The sequence below is a fragment of the Notolepis coatsorum genome (assembly GCF_963971535.1).
Source record: "Notolepis coatsorum genome assembly, chromosome: 11".
Lineage (NCBI taxonomy): Eukaryota > Metazoa > Chordata > Actinopteri > Aulopiformes > Paralepididae > Notolepis > Notolepis coatsorum.
In genome coordinates, this window is record NC_140175.1 from 115989003 (window position 1) to 115996316 (window position 7314).

The 7314-nt window shown below is 44.1% G+C and overlaps 1 protein-coding gene across 3 annotated transcripts in view; it reads right to left on the reverse strand.

The window, feature by feature from the left end:
- Nucleotides 1–537, reverse strand: part of LOC311236423 (uncharacterized protein) — a 123973-nt gene extending 123436 nt beyond the window's left edge. For all 3 annotated transcript variants that reach the window (XM_084324105.1, XM_084324104.1, XM_084324103.1), the window contains exon 1: nucleotides 376–537. The gene's annotated coding sequence lies outside the window, so the exon portion shown is untranslated. The remainder of the gene's footprint in view (nucleotides 1–375) is intronic.
- Nucleotides 538–7314: the final 6777 nt, after the last annotated feature.

A 7314-nucleotide genomic window follows, 5' to 3' on the forward strand; every position in this document is an offset into this window, starting at 1 on the left:
AAGCTAAATATTCTGATGTTGATAATGATGTCTACAATGTTTTACTGTTTTTAGATTATCATTGTTAATTAAGTGAATTGTCATATGTATCTCATGTTGTTATGTTTTGTGTTTGTGTTGTCTTTCTGTGTGGACCCCAGGAAGAATGGCTCGGCACTTAGGGTGGCAGGCAGCTAATGGGGATCCTTTTAAACAATAAACAATAAACCAAAGACTATGAAGCCCTAGTGTAATTCCCTCTTATGCGATGATAACAGTCAGCAACACGTTCTTTATAGTACTGGTGGGATTTCTTTAGTAAACATTTAGTTAGCAGCACTTTTGCTCCATGGCTTGGGCCTACACATAGCTAACAATCACAACACCAAAACGTACCTTATTGGCTGCATGCAAATGCAATAAGAGAGGACATTATGGGGACTGTATCATCTTCTTGACCTTGTGACAATAAAGATCATTCCATTCTATTCTATTGACCTTATGAACTCTTTACAAGAAGAAGTGAAACTATCTCTTTACAAGAAGAAGTGAAACTATCTCTTAAATCCGCGGAGATTTTGACAATTGACATGCGTGCGTCGGCATAAAACGTCCCCGGACACTGTGGGCTTCAACCATTAGTTCCGCCATTAAACTAGCAGCATTTAGGTAGGAACCAAAAAACTGGTAGGAACCAATGAATGAATGAATGAATGAATGAATGAATGAATGAATGAATGAATGAATGAAATGAAAACTTTATTAACAGATTGCAGAATGGGTACAATACAGTACGGCTCAATACACACAATTGTTAAGGAGATGCAGACCAGAGAAAGACTTTCGTCTTGTTTACATCAGGGTCCCCCATTTTCAATTCATCATAACATATATGACATAAACGACATACAGATAGACAGTACTGCTACATCTATACATTTATGACATACCAGATTTACAAATACAGTACTGTTTGTGATACAAAAAGATTTTAAAAAAGAGAGTATATACATTTGACGTAGAAACTGTACATTGGAGGAGGTTGGGTAGGTGGGGGAGTTGGGTGGGGGGGAACTGTACATTGGAGGTGGTTAGGTGGGTGGGGTGGGGGGGGTTGGGTAGGCGGGGGGGGAAACTGTACAACTAAAACTGTACATTGGAATATCGACGAAACCATACTTGGTTCCAAGAAGAGGGTCTCGTGTATTCTTGGGTTAGGTAATTTACTGTACATTGGAGGGGGTTGGGTTTGGACATTTACAGGGGCCAGTTTCGAATTGCAGTCTCCCGTAGGTGTTCTTTGAGCGTGGTTTTGAAAGTGGGTAGTGATTCACATTCCTTTACAGCTGTGGGTAGGGCGTTCCACATTGATGGGTACAAAAACTGGTAGGAACTAAAACTTAAACTGAACACAGAGGCAGTTACACCTAGTAGCAACAATTGTAAATCTTGGCAAGGTTTGCATTCTTTCTGGTCTAATTCCACCCTCAGAGGGAGCTCTGAGTCTTTAGCCATATCTACAGTGCTGATAGATGGCTGCAAAATGTTTGCTCAGCTTGTGGATATGGCTACATCAGCCACTTTGATTCCTTCTGGACTGAGACAAAGTTATATATATACGATAGACTTCATCCCAATCATAAGGGAATTACAGTCATGGCGAACAACCTTGCTGCCACATTTCCACCCTTGTAGAACGACGCTATGACTCCCCCGTTCTGGGTGCAGAATCCACATCCCTCTGCAGACATTTCCCACAGCCCTCTCAACTTAACTGTCCCAGCACTCCCACCTGACCATGTCCAGCTCCACCACCAGGCCTAGTCCAGCTCCACCACCAGGCCTAGTCCAGGCTACAGCAGCAGCTCCACCACCAGGCCTAGTCCAGCTCCACCACCAGGCCTAGTCCAGGCTACAGCAGCAGCTCCACCACCAAGCCTAGTCCAGGCTACAGCAGCTCCACCACCAGGCCTAGTCCAGGCTACAGCAGCTCCACCACCAGGCCTAGTCCAGGCTACAGCAGCAGCTCCACCACCAGGCCTAGTCCAGGCTACAGCAGCAGCTCCACCACCAGGCCTAGTCCAGGCTACAGCAGCAGCTCCACCACCAGGCCTAGTCCAGGCTACAGCTACAGCTCCACCACCAGGCCTAGTCCAGGCTACAGCAGCAGCTCCACCACCAGGCCTAGTCCAGGCTACAGCTACAGCTCCACCACCAGGCCTAGTCCAGGCTACAGCAGCAGCTCCACCACCAGGCCTAGTCCAGGCTACAGCTACAGCTCCACCACCAGGCCTAGTCCAGGCTACAGCAGCTCTACCACCAGGCCTAGTCCAGGCTACAGCAGCAGCCCGATCCAAGAAGAAGTCTTTAGCCCAAAAGGACTTCACTTCATGCACCTGAATTTGAGGAGCTTACCACCAAAGATCGATGAGATTAGTCTGCTGGCTTATAAAACAAAGGTGTGACTTATTTGTTTTACAGAGACCTGGCTTGATCCCAGTATCAGTGATTCAGAAATGGAAATATACCCAATACTCTGTAGTCAGAAATGATCGCAGTCGTAACGGAGGGCGGGTCTGTGCTTTTGTGAGAAATTATATTAATTTTACTGTCAGGACAGACGTGGTTGATGAAGTTGAAGTTGTGCTGCTGGACATTCACCTGACAAAAACGAAACCAGTGCTATTGGGAGTATGTTATAGACCACCTTGATCAAGGTTTTTTTCTTTTTTTAAACAATATTTGTATTGCATTTTCTATTTTTTCTTCATACGTACGTACATACATACACTGTATGTACAGACATTAACACAGGACGAAAAGAAAAAAGATACCCTTCAATCCCCTCTCTTCCCTAATCATAATTTGAATTGACATTCACACAGACATATTACAATAATAAAAACAAATATTAAATAAATATAAGAGATCACAAAAATTAAAAAATAATAATAAATAAATATAAAAAAAAATTGAAAATAAAAAAAAGATTTATTCGGCTTCTCTACTCTCATATTTATTTTTATTTTTTATGTTTTTTGTTTCTTTTCCTTTTCCCTTTTCTCCCCTTTCCTATCCCTTACCTCTCTTGTTTCCTATCCCGTTCCTTTAGATTCTCACATTTTTCAGGAAATGTATAAATGACGTCCATGTCCTTTCAAATTGTTCTGTTTTTCCCTTCTGTATGTATGTTAGCTTTTCCATTGCTAAGTTTTCTGACACTTCCTTTAACCATTGTTTAGCTCCTGGTCTCTGTATCTCCTTCCAGTTTAGAGCTACAGTATCACTCTCTTGGCTTGTAAACAGACAAAAATGTATCAATTTCCTCTTTCTAACATAAGCTGGAAATATATCTGGAAATAAGTGTAGTATACATAACTTAGGATCGGTCAGGATTTCTATCTCTGTCATCTCAGATATGAGCTCCAAAATCTCTTTCCAATATTCCTGTATCTTCTCACATTCCCACATACAGTGGTACAGGGTCCCCACCTCTACCCCACACCTAGTACATTCATCCAGGATCATGGGATACAACTTGTGTAATTTCTCTGGTGTCATATATACTCTACACTCTAATATACTCTCAACCCTGCACCACCAGCAGCCAGTCTGTTGTTATTTCATCATTTATTTCCTTTTGTAGCAGTCTGGAAAATATGGTATATTATTCAGAACGGCTGACTGTGTTTTATATCCCTTTTATACACAAAGACATTCTAACTAGTGTCATTGATTCACACGAGCAATGACACAAACGTCCCCTTCCGAAGAGCATTGGAATACGGATTATAAATGACAGTACTGATTCATATTCTACAATGCGTCTTCCTGTGTGACTGGCAGGCGGGACCTGCAGAGGGCGGTAGCAGGCAGAGAGTGGCGCGGAGAGTTGAGAGATGATAAAGGGAGGAGTTCAGCGGAAGTTTGCATACCGCCCCAACAGGTCCACGGAGGACGCCATAGCCCATGTGCTGCACACAGCAGCATCACACCTGGACAAGAGGCAGGGGAACTATGTGAGAATGCTATTCATCGACTACAGCTCGGCATTCAATACCATAGTCCCCTCCATACTCATAGCCAAGCTCAGGGACCTGGGCTTGGGCTATGACCTTTGCCAGTGGGTCTTGGACTTCCTGACTGGCAGACCCCAGGTGGTGAGAGCAGGCAACTGCACCTCCTCATCCATCACCCTCAACATAGGGGCCCCCCAGGGCTGTGTTCTGAGTCCCCTCCTCTACTCCCTGTACACACACGACTGTGTGGCTCAGCGGAGTAGCAATACAATCATCAAATTTGCTGACGACACAGTGGTGGTGGGCCTGATCTCTGCCAACGACGAGAGGGCCTACCTGGAAGAGGTCAAGGTCCTGGCGGGATGGTGCCAGGAAAACAGCCTCTCCCTGAACGTCAGCAAAACAAAGGAGATGATTGTGGACTTCAGGAGGTCGGGGGTCAAGGACTACAGCCCCCTCAGCATCGACGGGGCACCGGTTGAGAGAGTCAACAGCTTTAAGTACCTCGGAGCCTACATATCCGAGGACTTGACATGGACCACACACATTGACAGTGTTGTGAAGAAGGCACGACAACGCCTCTACTTCCTCAGGCGCCTAAGGAAGTTCCAAGTCAGCCAGAAGATCCTTAAGAACTTCTACTCATGTACAATAGAGAGCATCTTGACCGGCAACATCACCTCCTGGTTTGGGAATAGCACTGCACAAGACCGAAGCAGACTACAAAGAGTGACACGTTCAGCCGAACGCACAATTGGAGGGGGGCTCCCCACCCTCCAGAACATTTACTACAAGCGTTGCAAGGGCAAGGCTAAGAGAATCATTAAAGACTCCAGTCACCCGAACAACTGCCTCTTTGAACTGCTGCGGTCAGGCAAGCGATACCGGAGTCTCAAGGCGAGCACGGAAAGACTCAGAAGAAGCTTCTATCCCCAGGCCATCAGGCTGCTAAACGAACAATGAATGAACACTACACAACAACAACCACCAAACGCACATAGCACACACATCCACACGCACACACTCACTTTAAACAAACACACTGTAGCACCCACTCCACACACTTTATAGCACACACCCACTTTAAACAAACACACTGTAGCACCCACTCCCCACACTTTATATTTATGGATGAAGGATTGCACTACAACTCGTACACCTTACTGTAAATTGTACCTAAAATTGTACCTCATCCCATTTCTGCTTTGCACTAGATAGTACTGTACATTAGTACACTGCATAGTATTGTGTATTGTATATTATATGGTAACTCAGAACATTGTACATATGTCTATACCGTACACTGTGACCTCATTTTCTTCTTCTAAATTCATGCTATATTATGTTATTATGTTATTTGATACTATCTTGTCTAGCACAGTCTCTGGAGCGTAACAGTAAGAAGCATTTTGTATGAAAGTATTCTGTACTTCTGTATGACAACTATTAAAGAACTTGAACTTGAAGTCGCTCTCTTCGGCAGTGAACTTGACAACGAGAAGACACAGCTAACGGGAGCTCTGGATAGCCCCGCTGCTGACGTTATGCCGGAGTGCCCCGGGAGAGGACAACGGGTGATAGGAAGTACTGGCTAGTGGATACGATATCCTAGCAGTACCAGTGGTATTATATGAACAATAAGTGCAGAGTACCAGACCAGGTTGGTAAATCCCGGGCCCCATCCACTCACACTACCAGCCTCCAGTCGACGCCCCAGGCCCAAAGACGAGGGTGCAGTCAGACAGAGTTCTACTGTGTCCAGCTACCTCCTGACCAGTGATGCCACAGATTACTTGTAAAAGTAATCCGATTACTGATTATTGATTACTCCTTTAAAAAGTAATCCAAGTTACTTTACTGATTACTTGATTATCAGAGTAACTTAGTTACTTTGAAAGTAACTAGGTTACGAAGTCGTCGTCGTTCCCCCAACCGTTTTTTTTAAACGCTTTATTGAAAGTGCATAAATTGTTTTTAACTTGTTTCTCTGCACATAACGTAAATTGTTAAACTAGTGCTTCAGCTTCTGTACCATCAAGTATGGTAAAGCAACAGTCTATGATGCTCACAGCATTAGAGCAGCCAGCCAGTGGTTTTACAAAACCAGTGTATATCCATTCACATCTAACAAATGCAGGCTGAACTATTCAATTATATCAACTGTAACTATTAAATTGTTTTTATAAATGTCTCTCTATAAACATACAATCAGTCTCTCTTTAACATGTAAATTAACTGTAAATCTGGCAAATAAGAGCTTTTGCTCTGCCACCATCAAATATACATTAATCAAAAGGGAAAGAAACAATCTCTCTCTTTTGCTGTTTGGCTGGCCTCCGAGTCCTCCTGTACCTAGTCGAAGCGTCGGCTAGTGAATGAATGAATGAATGAATGAAAACTTTATTAACAGATTGCAGAATGGGTACAGTAGGCCTACAGTACAGCTCAATACATACAATTGTTAAGGGGATGCAGACGAGAGAAAGACTTTTGTCTTGTTTACATCAGGGTCCCCCAGTGTTGTGATTCCAGATGCTTTCAATGCAATTGGATGTGCTGTTTTTAGCGGTAGACAGTATTTTGTTTCCTCCGCATATGAACGTGAAGTAGTGACTGAGGCTATACGAGCGTTTTGGGATGGAAGTCTGAACAGAAACTCACTTTTAATTTTGCAAAGCGTTTTGGGGTGGAATTCTCCGACGACGGAGCCCTGCTGTCACACGATTGGCGCATATGTCACATGACGTGCTGTGAAGACCCGCCCTACTCTGCCTCTGATTCGCAGACTGTGGATGGGGAATGTGATTGTACCAAAGCAGATGTCACTCACAGACAGAGTGTCCAGTCACGCCGCGGGGACACATTCTTGTGTAACCCTTTCACTGCCACACTACGTCACTCCCAAAAGAAAAACAGCTCAAAATGTATTTTTGACTGTCGAAAACGAAATAAAATACTGCATTCCGCCTGCATTATGAATTTATGATGAGATAGTAACGAAATAGTAATGCACAGCCACTTGGACAAGTAACTGCAATCAGATTACTGGCTTTTAAAGATTAACGCGTTAGATTACTATTTTCGGGGGAAAGTAATCAGATTACAATAACGCGTTACTTAGTAACGCGTTACCGGCATCACTGCTCCTGACTGCCAGCAACCGTTCCCACGAAGCAGGGATAATCCACCCTGCTACATTTGGTGTCACGAACAGGATCTACATCCTAACTTACTCCCTTGACCGGGACCCGTAGAGAGACCCACGATGGCCGAGGAGATGGCGGCGAAGTTTGAGAAGCTGCAGGAGCAGTGTCAG